Source organism: Hypanus sabinus, chromosome 24, assembly GCF_030144855.1.
Source record: "Hypanus sabinus isolate sHypSab1 chromosome 24, sHypSab1.hap1, whole genome shotgun sequence".
Taxonomy (NCBI): Eukaryota; Metazoa; Chordata; class Chondrichthyes; order Myliobatiformes; family Dasyatidae; genus Hypanus; species Hypanus sabinus.
The window spans coordinates 3,607,662-3,620,276 of NC_082729.1; the positions used below are offsets into that span (position 1 = coordinate 3,607,662).

The following is a 12,615-nucleotide window of genomic DNA, read 5'->3' on the forward strand; positions in this document are numbered from 1 at the left end:
TTTGTGTCCCAAGATGAGGCCACCTTCAGGTTGGAGGAGCAACCCCCTATATTCCAATTGGGTATCCTCCAACCTGATGGCATGAACATCAATTTCTCCTTCTGGTAAAAACAATACCTTCTTCCTCCCACTTTTCTTCTATTCCCCACACTGGGCAATCTTCTCACCTGCCTATCACCTCCCCCGGGTCTCCTCCTCCTTCCCTTTCTCCTACAATCCTCTCTCCTCTCCTATCAGATTCCTTCCTCTCCAGCCCTTGACTTTTTCCTCCCACCAGGCTTCACCTATCACCTTCCAGCTGGCCTCTTTCGCTCGTTCCACTCTTTAATTCAGGCATCTCCCACTTCCCTCTCAATCCTGATGAAGAGTCTTGACCCAAAACATTGTATCTTTGTTCTTTTCTATAGATGCTGCCTGTCGTGGTGAGTTCCTCCAGCATTTTGTGTGTGTTGTTCTGGATTTCCAGTATCTGCAGATTTTCTTGTGTTCATGATTCCCGTCTCCGTGCCCCCTTCCCACTCTCAGTCCACAATAGAGACCCATATCAGAATCAGGTTTATCATTCTTTTTTGTAGCAGCAGTACAGTGTAAAACATAAAATTACTACTGTACTGTGCAGAAGTCTTAGGCACCCTAGATATATATACATGCCTAAGACTTTTGCACAGTACTGTATGGTGTGTAATTTGTTGCCTTGTTGCAGCAATAGAGTGCAGAACACAAAAATACAATCTCATAATCAGAAATATATTAATAACTATATAAACTGCAGAAAGAGAGCAAAATAGTGAGGTAGTATTCATGGATAGTTCAGAAATCTGATGGCAGAGGGGAAGAAGCGGTTCCTAAACTTTGATATTTATCTTCAGGCTCCTGTACCTGCTTCCTTGATGGGGGCAAAGCGAAGAGGGCATCTCCTGGGTGATGAGGTCCTTAATTTTGGATGCTGCCTTTTTGAGGCATCACCTTTTGAAGGTGTCCTCGATGCCGGGGAGGCCAGTGTCTTTGAGGGAGCTGGCTGAGTTTGCAATTTTCTGCAGCTTTTCGCAATCCTGTGCAGTAACTGTTCCAAACCAAATGGTGCTGCAAGCATAGTGCATCTGTAGAGATTTTGTATCTTTGGTGACATACCAAATTTCCTCGAGCTCTTAATGAAATACAGCTGCTGATGTACCTTCTTCATAATCACATCTATATGTTGGGTCCAGAATAGGTCTTCAGAGATGTTGACACCCAGGAACTTGACTTCTAGATAATATTCATTGACCAGGGCCTGGGGCATGCTTTTTGCCAAGCTCAGCTCTCCAACACAGCAACTGACCCTTCTAGGGGTCAAAGAGTTGTTTTGAGTTAGTTAAACACCTAATCAATATTCTTTACTTAGTTTTTTTGTCATAAACAATAACCAGTCTTCAGTTCTTACTTGTAAATGGCAAGCAATAATCAGTCTGAAGTTAAAACAACAACTTCGCAAGCAAACAGGACTGTCTATAGAGCACAGGATACTGGACCACAGCAGGGAGTTGATTGCAGAGATGCAGTATAAGACAGTGGAGTTATGCTAATTGGCCTGTATCAAACTGGATACCACTGGCTAAGTTACTTAGTTCAAGGAAGCTTGCAGACCAGACAGATGCTGTCACTTAGCACATCAGATAGCTGATCGGTGAATAGTTGTGAGATTTGTGTACTCCAAGAGTCAGCCCCCCCATTCCCAGAAGCTTTTAGACCATAGGTGTGAGTTTCCCAGCAAAGGAATCTGAAAAACAAATCACATGCGTGTGAAGTCACCAAGAAGCAAAAAAACAGTATTGAATTGAATTGAACTGACTTTATTTCTTACATTCTTCACATACATGAGGAGTAAAAATCTTTACATGTAAGAGAGCAGTCAGATTTGTTAGGAATGGTCAAGCAATGACAAGAAGAATGACAGAAAGAAAGGGTCACTGGAATCTATTCCTCTGCTTTCAATTTCTGCAACAGATGATTTATTTGTCTGCAACTCGTTGGTGTGTCTATTTATCTTACAGGAACTTTTCCTGTGTTTTGAAATCCTTTATATTTTAGAAATTGTTGGTATTTTAGAAATCTTATATAAGATAGAAATCCTCTGTGTTTTGAAATTGTTTTAAGAATTGTATCTAAATGTAAACGTGTATCACTGGAAATGAATGAACTGTGTTTAACTACATTGTTAGCTGTAAGTGTCTTCTTCCTGGTCGGGAGAGAGGGAGAGGGGACCTACCACTCAGATAGTGGGTATTGGCAACTAAAAGCGTCGTGGAAGATAGACAAGGAAGTGATCTAGCCTTTGAAGAGTAGCAGGCTACAGAATAAGCTTGAGTATTGTGAACAATTTTAAGCTCCTTATCGGAGAAAAGATGTGCTGGCGTTGGAAAGGGTCCAGAGGAGGTTCACAAGGATGATTGCAGGAATGTAAAGGTTTATCATACGAGGAACGTTTGATGGCTCTGGTCTGTACTCACTGCAAGTTAGAAGGATGGGTGGTGATATCATTGAAACCTTTCAAATGTTGAAAGGCCTAGACAGTAGTTGTGGAAAGGGTATCTCCCACAGTGGGGGTCTAGGACAAGAGGACACAGCCTCAGGATAGAGGGGTGTCCGTTTAAAACAGAGGTGCAGAGAAATTTCTTCAGCCAGTGGGTGATAAATTTGTGCAAGTTCTAACCACAAGCAGCTGTAGAGGCCAGGTCGTTGGGTGTATTAAAGCAGAGATTGGAAGGTTCTTGATTGGCTGTGGCATCAAAGGTTAGGAGGAGAAGGCCGGGGAATGGGGCTGAGGAGGGGAAAAAATGGATCAGCCATGCTTGAATGCCTGAGCAGACTGGATGGTCCAAATGGTCTAATTCTGCTCCGATGTCTCATGGTCTGATGGTCTAATAGCATCCCTTTAGTGAGGATACACATTGCTATCTATATTGGATAGGATTTAAGATCTCTGTGTGCTCCATGGATAGCAAACTCAATGTCATCATAATGAGTCCTCCCAGCTTCCCCTTCCCAAAGTCCACAATCAGTTCCTTGGTCTTACTGACAGTGAGTACAAAGCTGTTGTTGTGACGCCACTCAACCAGCCAATCTACCTCTCTCCTCTGCACCTCCTTTTTGCTGCCTGAGATTCCACCGACAGCAGTAGTGTCATCGCTGGATGCGGACGGCGTTTGAGCTGTGTGGAGCCACACAGTCATCAGTGTAGAGCAGTGGGCTAGGCACACGTCCCTGAGGAGGAGATGTCTGGCCTCTTCCTTCGCAATAAGAACAGAAGATATGTGAAATTCCTTGTACTCCGCTGTGGAATTGTGGTTACCGTCCTTCTGCGTTGCATGTGGATTCCTCAGCACCTCTTCCAATAATGCATTTTAGTTCATCTGCAGGAAAGAATCTTCTTGGTTTCTTTTCTATAGCTTCTGACTACTAACAAAGTTACCAGGGAAACGAGCTCTGCTGATTGGGAGTTCAAGACTGGGGAACAGAGGCTAAAAATCTTCAGCTGTTTTCATGACTAAAGTTAGGAAATGTTTCTGAGCAAAGAATGTGGAACTCTTTTCTACATTAACAGCAGATGTTTGCTCAGTGATTAATTCTAATTCTGATTTTTGACCACCAACATTATTAAATCACAAAGAACAAAGACAGGAATGTGAAGTTAGGTCTTAAGCCATCCATCATCTCACTGAATGGGGTAACATGCTCAAGGGACTGAGAGGGGTCTTGGCTTCCTGTATTCGTAAGGTTTTGGCCCTTCAATCCTGTACTGGTCTGATCTACATGATACAGAGGTTGGTAGTGTTGTGGATAGTGCTGAAGTTGTCATAGGATGCAGTGCTAGGTTGAAAAATGCCAGATGAAATTCAGACAGGAAAAGTGTGAAATTAGGCATGTCTACAGGTCAAACTTGAAGGCAGGGTACAGGGTTAATGGCAGGATTCTTAGCAGTGTGGAGGGAAAAAAGGGATCTCGATGGTCCAAGTCCTTAAAGTTGCCTCACAAATTGATAGGGTGGCTAAGGAGGAATATGATTTGTTGGCCTTCATTTCTTGGAGAAATGAGTTCAAGAGCCATTGAGGTAAGTTTGCAGCTCCATAAAACTCTGGTTAGATCACACTCGGAATATTGTGTTCAGTTCTGGTCACCTCATTATTGGAAGAAGTTTTAGAATTGATACAGAGATTTACCAGGATGCTGCCTAGAGTAGAGACCATGTCTGAGAGTCATAGAATCATAGAAAAAGTACGGCATAGAGCCAGGCCCTTCGGCCCATCTAGTCTGTACTGAACCACTCAAGCTGCCTACTCCCATTGACCTGCACCAGGACCATAGCCCTCCATATTCCTACCATCCATGTCCCTATCCAAACTTCACATAAACATTGAAATCAAGCTCACATGCACCACTTGGCTGGCTACTCATTTCACATTCCCACAATCCCCTGAGTGAAGAAGTTTCCCCTCATATCCCCCTTAAAATTTTCACCTTTCACACTTTACCTATGAGCTCTAGTCATAGTCCCACCCAACCTCAGCGGAAAAAGACTGCTTGCATTTATCCAATCAATACCTCTCATAAAAATTGTATACCTCTATCAAATTTCCTCTCAATCTTCCAAGGCATAAAGTGCTAGCCTATTCAATCTTTCCTTCTAAATCAGGTCCTCCATTCCCGGCAACATCCTTATAAATTGTCTCCGTACCCTTTCAACCTTATTTACTTCTCTCCTGCAGGTAGGTGACCAAAACTGCACACAATATTCCAAATTAGGCCTCACCAATGTTTTGTATAACTTCAGCATAACATCCCATTTCCTGTACTCAATACTTTGATTTATGATGCCCAGTGTACCAAAAGCTTTCTTTACATCTTTATTTACCTGTGACATCACTTTCAACAAATTATGGACCTGCACTCCCAGATCCCTTTGTTCTACCACACTCCTCAGCGCCCTACTGTTCACTGGGTAAGACCTACTCTAGCTGGTCCTATGTGGGAGGGAAGGGTTAGATTGAACTTGAAGTAAATTAGAAGTTTGGCATAACACGGTGGGCTGAAGGACCTGCAATTGTGCTGTACTGCTTTTTGTTCTATGTTCTATATGTTGATCACTATGAGGAGAAGCTTCTAGCAGTGGTGGGAAGCGCTTCGGAGACATCAATCCTGAATAAGATCTAGCGCATGGAACAATTGACCAATGGACCAATTTTATTGACTTCTTTGACCTAACAGAGGCTGAAGGTGGAGCAGTGGAAGCATAAATTGATTTTCAATAAACATTTGATGAACTTCCAAACAAAAGATTCCTCAGCAAATTAGAATCCAGTTGGAATGAACTGACAAAGAGATGGAGAGAGGCTAAAATGGTTAAGAGATAGACTGCACACACAAGATGCCGGTGGAACGTAGTGGAAGAGATAGACTGGGTGTTTCCCATGCTGGTTGTTCCCTGAGGAACTGCTGTTGAAAACACTAACTTCTGCTATCCATTTATTACAAGCTTTGTCAAATTCATAAAATGAAACAATGATTTGGTGAGACCAAACTTGGCCAACTCTAAGAATCGCCGAGAATTTTGGACCTGTTTGGTAAGGACAGAGATGGAGGCTTCTTCACCAATGCCCCTTACTTCCTTGAGACAACATCGCACCCTCCAGTACCTGTCCACAAATCAGATCTGGGCTATTACCTGATCTAAGAGTGGTGACAACCTGTGCTGTTGGTGGGATCTCAGATGGTGATGAGGAGGCATTTACAGCGAGACAGATCAACTGATTGAGTGGAGTCACCATAGCAGTCTTGTACTCAGCATCATGAACGTTTCCAGGATCTGCTGACCTGCCATTGCCCTGCAGTGCCCAAAACTCTGATTCCAATTCAATGACTCTGAACCAACACTTCTGCAGATGTGACTGTCCACAGCCTGGATGTTCTCCTCAGAACTCAGGGTCCTTCATTTGAGGTATTCTTCTGACTGTGCTGTCCCAGCTCATCTTGTTTCATGTATCAGAACCAGAATCAGGTTTAATATCACTGGCATAGTGTCATGAAGTTTGTCGTCTTTGCAGCAGCAGTACAATAGAACACGTGATAATAGATAAATAAATTACAGTAAGTATTTGTATATTAAATAGTTAAATTAAAATTAGTGCAAACACAGAAATAATATAAAAAAAATGAGGTAGTATTCATGGGTTCAATGTCTATTTAGAAATCTAATGGCAGAGGGGAAGAAGCTGTTCCTGTATCATTCAATGTGTGTCTTCAGGCTCCTGGACTTCCTTCCTGATGGTAGCAATGAGAAGAGGGCATGTCCTGGGTGATGGGGGTCCTTAATAATTGACGTTGCCTTTCTGACACATTGCTCCTTCAAGATGTCCTCGATACTACAGAGACTAGTGCCCATGTTGGAGCTGACTGAGTTTACAACTCTCTGTGGCTTATTCCGATCCTGTGCAGTAGCCCCCCCCCCCACCCCACACACACCAGATGGTGATGCAGCCAGTCAAAGTGCTCCTTGTGGTACATCTGTAGAAGTTTTCAAATGTCTTGGGTGACAAACCAAACCTCTTCAAACTCCCAATGAAGTATATCCGCTGTCTTGTCTTTGTTGAAGCTGCACTGATATAGAAACATAGAAAACCTACAGCACAATACAGGCCCTTCAGCCCACAAAGCTGTGCTGAACATGTCCTTACCTTAGAAATTACCTAGGGTTACTCATAGCCCCCTATTTTTCTAAGCTCCATGTACCTGTCCAGGAGTCTCTTAAAAGACCCTATCGTATCCACTTCCACCACCGTCATTGGCAGCCCATTCCATACACTCACCACTCTCTGCATAAAAAACTTACCCCTGACATCTCCTCTGTACCTGCTTCTGTTGGGTCCCGGTTAGATCCTTAGCGATATTGACACCCAGGAACCTGAAATTACACTCTATTTGATGAGTTCAAATTTATACGGAGAAACTTGTTTTGTTATTTGTACAAAGTGCATGATACTAGAAAATATTCACTACAAGATGCTTCATGAATGTATTCATCTTTATTTATTTAGAGATACATCATGGACAGGACCTTCTGGCCCAAGGAGCCACACCTCCCAGCTACGCCCATTTAGCCCTCGCCTAATTGCAGACAATTTACAGTAACCAAATAATCTACTATCTGGTGAGTTTCTCGACTGTGAGAGGGAACGAGACCATTCAGGGGAAACACAAGCACTCGCGAGGGAGACAGACTGTACAAACTCCTCACAGAAGACGCTGGATTTGAACTCTGAACTCTTGAACACCCTGAGCTGTAATTGCATTGTGCTAAACACTGAGCTACAGGTTCACCCTCAGTTTCCATGGCAATAGGCGGCTCATTGCACTCTCACCACCCTCTGAGTGAAGAAGTTTCCCCTCATAGTCCCCTTAAACATTTCACCTTTCACCCTTAACCCATGACCTCTAATTGTAGTCTCACCCAACCTCAGCGGAAAAACCCTGCTTGCATTTACCCTATCTATAGGGCAAGTTGGACAGGATACCCCAGGTTGCTACGGGAAGTGTGGGAAGAGCTTGTCCTGCATCTGATGATGATCTTTGCATCTTCACTGGTCACAAGAGCGGTACCAGCGAATTGGAGGGTGGCAAATGTTATTCCTTTGCTGAATTTTTAGACCAGTGAGTCTTACGTCAGCTTGTGGACAAATTATTGGAGAGGATTCTTAGTGACAGGACTTAGGAGCATTTATTTCCAGATGATTGGAATAGGGATATCCCTGGGAATTATAGACCAGTGAGTCTTACTTCAGCTTCTTCGAGACAGGATTTACAAGCATGCAGGGAAGCGCAGGCTGATTAGGGATAGTCAGCATGGCTTTGTGAGGGGCAGGTTATGCCTCACAAGCCTGATCAAATTCTTCAAGGAAGTGACAAGAAATCAGCGAAGGTAGAGCAGTGGAAGTGATGTACTTGGATCTTAGTAAGAAGATTGAGAGGAGAATTGATAGAGGTAAACAAAATTAGGAGGGGTATAGATAGGTAAATGTGAGCAGGCTTTTTACACTGAGGTTGGGAGGGACTTCAACTAGAGTTTAAGGGTGAAAGGTGAAATGTTTAAGGGGAACATGAGAGGAAACTTCTTCACTCAGAGGGTGGTGAGAGTGGTGCATGTGAGCTCGATGTCAACGTTTAAGAAAAGCCTGAATGGTAGGGGCAGGAGGGCGATGCTCCCAGAGCAGGTCGATGGGGCTGGGCAGTTTCAATGGTTCAGCATGGTCAAGAGGGGATGAAGGGCCTGTTTCAGTTCTGGGGTTTTCTTCAACTCTGTGGAATTGACAGGCCCACAGAAGGCAGAGGACGGCAGTGGATGGACAGCATTTTGCTTGGCTGTCCGTGATTGGCGGTGTTCCACAAGGATACGTTCTGGAAGCCCTGCTCCTTGTGAATTTTATGGAAGACTTGGATGAGGAATTGGGAGGGAGTTTGTCAGTAACTTACTAACCACAGAAACGAGACTCCAGACCACTACATCCATGCCATCTTTTGGCCCATCTATGCTCATCAATAAAAGGAGGACTTTCAGTCCTTCAATCCTGCTGTTCAGCAGTAGGCGTAGACTCAGTCATAGCATGGTAGCGTAGCAGTTAACACAATCACTGTACAGTAGCAGGGGTTCGATTCCCGCCACTGCCTGAATGGAATTTTTAGATGTTGGCGTGCTGCATTGGTGGCCAGAAGCATTTCGATACTTGCCGGCTGCCCATCATAATCCACGCTGATTCGATTTGTTGTAAAACAATGCATTTTACTGACAAGTGAATGTCTGCAGATGCTGGAAATCCAGAGTAACACACACAAAACGCTGGAGGAACTCAGCAGGTCAGGCAGCATCTATGAAAAAGAGTACAGTCAAGGTTTCTGGCCGAGACCCTTCGACAGGGCTGGAGGAAAAAAGCTGAGGAGTAGAGTTAAAAGGTGGGGGAAGGGGTGAATGTATGCTTTGATGTTGTGATCTACATGTGACAGATAGACCACACTTAGATTATTGTGTTCATTTATGGTCGCCTCATTATAAGGATTCTAGAAGCTTTAGAATGGGGACTCACCAGGATGCTAACTGGATTAGAGAGCATGTCTTATGAAGATAGGTTGAGTGAGCTCGGGCATTTCCCTTTGGAACAAAGGAGGATGAGAGGTGACGATAGAGGAGTACAAGATGGTAAGAGGCATTGAGAGTGAACAGCCAGGGACTTTTTCCCAAGGTAGAAACTGCTAATACAAGGGGACATTTTTTAAGATGATTGGAAAAACTAGATGTGGGTGGGTGGTAGAGGCAGATACATTAGGGAAATTTTAAGAAATTCTTAGATAGACACACAGATGATAGGAAAATATATGCTATGCAGAGTGAAGTTTTAGATTGATCTTAGAATAGGTTAACAAGTCAGCACAATATCGTGGGCCAGAGAGTTCTGTGTGTACTGTTCTATGTTCTATAAAGCTAATTTGATCTTTAATCCTTTAAATCCATTATGTAGGAGCAGCATATATTGAGGACAATTCCTGTCGGATGGGGAACAGGTGACGTACCCATTGTAAACTCCACAAAGCTGAACACAACCCTACTCTTTGGTGGTGGCTGAAGGCCAAGTGACGACTCCAGGACTCCAGAGGGAACTCTTCCTCAGAATAGCCCCTATCGCAGCTTTTGCCCATCAGGGGCAGCAGGGAGATCTTTACCTTAAATCCTCACCTGGAAGATGGCATTCTCCACTGGGATTCCAGCTGACACTGTCCATGTGGCTGTGGGAATGGGGTTTGAACCCACAATGTTCTGGCTCACAGGCAGGGTGTAATCTTTTCACACACAGCCAGAACTCCTGATCCAGTTTGAAAGAAACAGTATCATTATCTTTCTCACAAAATTCACCATGTTTTCATAACTTTGGAAAAAGGATCAACCCCATTGCACATAAAAGTTAATACTTTTACACAGGGACTTTCATGTTTACATACGTATGTAAGTGCGTGCGCCCACACACACACACTCACACTCACACACACATTCACATACACACACATACATAGTCACACACAGAGACGCACACACACACACTCACACTGACATTTACACACTCATACACAGAGACACACATACACAAAGCTGCACACAGATGTAAGAAAGCAGGGAGTAATGATTAGACATATAAAGGACAAGAACGGACTGTGCAGGGGAGTTAGCGGACTGGAAGGAAGGAAAGGTTTGTGTGTGGGATCAGATTTATCCCAGGCAGACCTTGTGGCTGCTTTTTGTCTTGAGTCAGGCTGGATGACACGGAAGACTGTGGGGCCGGTTGCTAAGCCTTGTGGCAGATTTCCTTGACAGTGCGCAGATGAGTTCACTGTATTCTCATGTCAGGCTGCACCAGAGGTCACCTCACTCCCTGCACTCCTCCGTAAGGCAGCTGCATTGAGATGTAATATCTGAGCAATCAGCATACGTCGAGATTGAAGTCACATCGCACACCCTTTCACTGAAGTGCTGCTGAAAGGCAGATGGGCAGTGGAAAATGTCTGGGAGGAATTAAACTTTCCCTGACCAAAGTGTTTCCTTTAAGCAGGCAAAAATAACACTGAATTATCCAAATGTGTCTGTATGTACGTTAAGGATGAAGCACCGACCAAGGAACAGATAAAGTCTGCTGGATGGTTTGGAAGGGCAGTTTGCAACTGTACAAGGCACTGGTGACTCCACACTTAATCTCACTACACTGTATGTGTCTGTGAGGCACTTACAAAGTACAAAGTACCAAAATGTTATTATCAGAGTACATCTGTGTCACCAAATACAATCCTGAGATTCATTTTCCTGTGGCCATACTCAGCAAATCTATAGAACAGTAACTATAACAGGATCAATGAAAGATCAACCAGAGTGCAGAAGACAACAAACTGTGCAAATGCAAATATAAATAAATAGCAATAAATAACATGAACATGAGATAATAAGATAAAGAGTCCTTAAAGTGAGATAATTGGTTGAGGGAACATCTCGATGGATGGGTAAGTGAGTTTTCCCCTTTTGTTCAAGAGCCTGATGGTGCGAGTCCTAAGGCTCCTGTACCTTCAGCCTTATGGCAGCAGCTAGAATTGAGCAGGGCCCTGGGGGGTGGGGATCTCTGATGATGGATGCTGCTTTCCTGTGACAATGCTTCATGTAGATGTGCTCAATGGTTGGGAGGGCTTTACTCATCACGTACTGGGCCGAATCCACTATCTTTTGTAGGATTTTCCATTCGAGGGCATTGGTAATCCCATACCAGGCTGTGGTGCAGCCAGTCAATGCACTCTCCACTGCACATCTATCGAAGTTTGTCAAGGTTTGTGATATTATGAGAATCTCTGCAGACTCTTGAGGAAGAGAGGTCTTTGCAATCAGATTTATATGATGGGTCCTCTAAGATAGTAACAATTGTAATTAGAAAGAGAGGCAAGGTCCTGAAGCCCACTGTCCTAAGGCAGGAAAATGAGATTTTGTACAGCCAGGTAAAGGACTGAACACAGATATGGTGGGAGAAGGGTCCATTTTGGAGTTTTGCAATTCTTTTGACTCAATGTATTATTACACACTCAGTGGCCACTTTATGAGGTGGTGGAGGTATCTAATATAGTGGCCACTGAGTACATGTTCATGGTCTTCTGCTGCTGTAGCCCATCCACTTCAAGGTTCAAAGTGTGTGCACCACTGTTGTAAGGTGTGGCTAGTTGAGTTACTGTCGCTTTCCTGTCAGCTTGAACCAGTCTGGCCGTTCTCCTCTGCCCTTGCTCATTAACAAGGTGATTCACCCACAGAATGTTGCTCACTGGATTGGTTTGGTCTTTCACACCATTCTCTGTAAACTCTAGAGACTGTCATGTATGAAAATCCCAAGAGACCAGCAGTTTCCGAGATACTCAAACCACCCCGTCTGGCACCAACAATCATTCCACGAACAAAGTCACTTAGATCACATTTCTTCCCCATTCTGATGTTTGATCTGAACCTCTTGACTGTGTCTGCATGTTTTCATGCATTGAGTTGCTGCCGCATGTGGCACAGTTACACATAATGGTCTATAGTACGGGCAACCCGGGTCCAATTCCTGCCACTGTCTGGAAGGAGTTTGTACGTTCTCCTCCTGACCAAATGGGTTTCCTCCAGGTGCTCTGGTTTCCTCCCACATTCTGAAGATGTACCAATTGGTTGGTTGATTGGTCACTGTAAATTGTCCCGTGATTAGGTTAGGGATAAATGGTGGGTTGCAGGGCAGGGCAGTGCAGCTCGAAGGGCCGGAGAGGTCTGTTCTGCACTGTATCTCAATAAATAAATTAGTAAACAATATTGGCTGATTAGATTTTGCACTAACGAGCAGGTGTTTAGGTGTACCTAATAAAGTGGCCACTGAGTGTATGTGGGTGAAACTCAACTTGTCTTGGAGTGGGGAGGGAGAGGCCCTGCTTAACCAGAGTGCCACTGTGTTCTAAGTGTTGTTATTAGCAGCCTGTAGAAATGTGATTGACATTATACACTTGAATTTGAAAAAGGTTTCTGATACGATTGCACACCAGCAA

General features: G+C 43.9%; 1 long non-coding RNA gene across 1 annotated transcript; it reads left to right on the forward strand.

The window, feature by feature from the left end:
• The first annotated feature begins 5,442 nt into the window (after positions 1 to 5,442).
• Positions 5,443 to 10,940, forward strand: LOC132380755 (uncharacterized). The gene is made up of 3 exons (XR_009507845.1): positions 5,443 to 5,974; positions 7,071 to 7,183; positions 9,543 to 10,940. It is a non-coding gene; the product is annotated as an uncharacterized LOC132380755 (long non-coding RNA).
• The last annotated feature ends 1,675 nt before the right edge of the window (positions 10,941 to 12,615 follow it).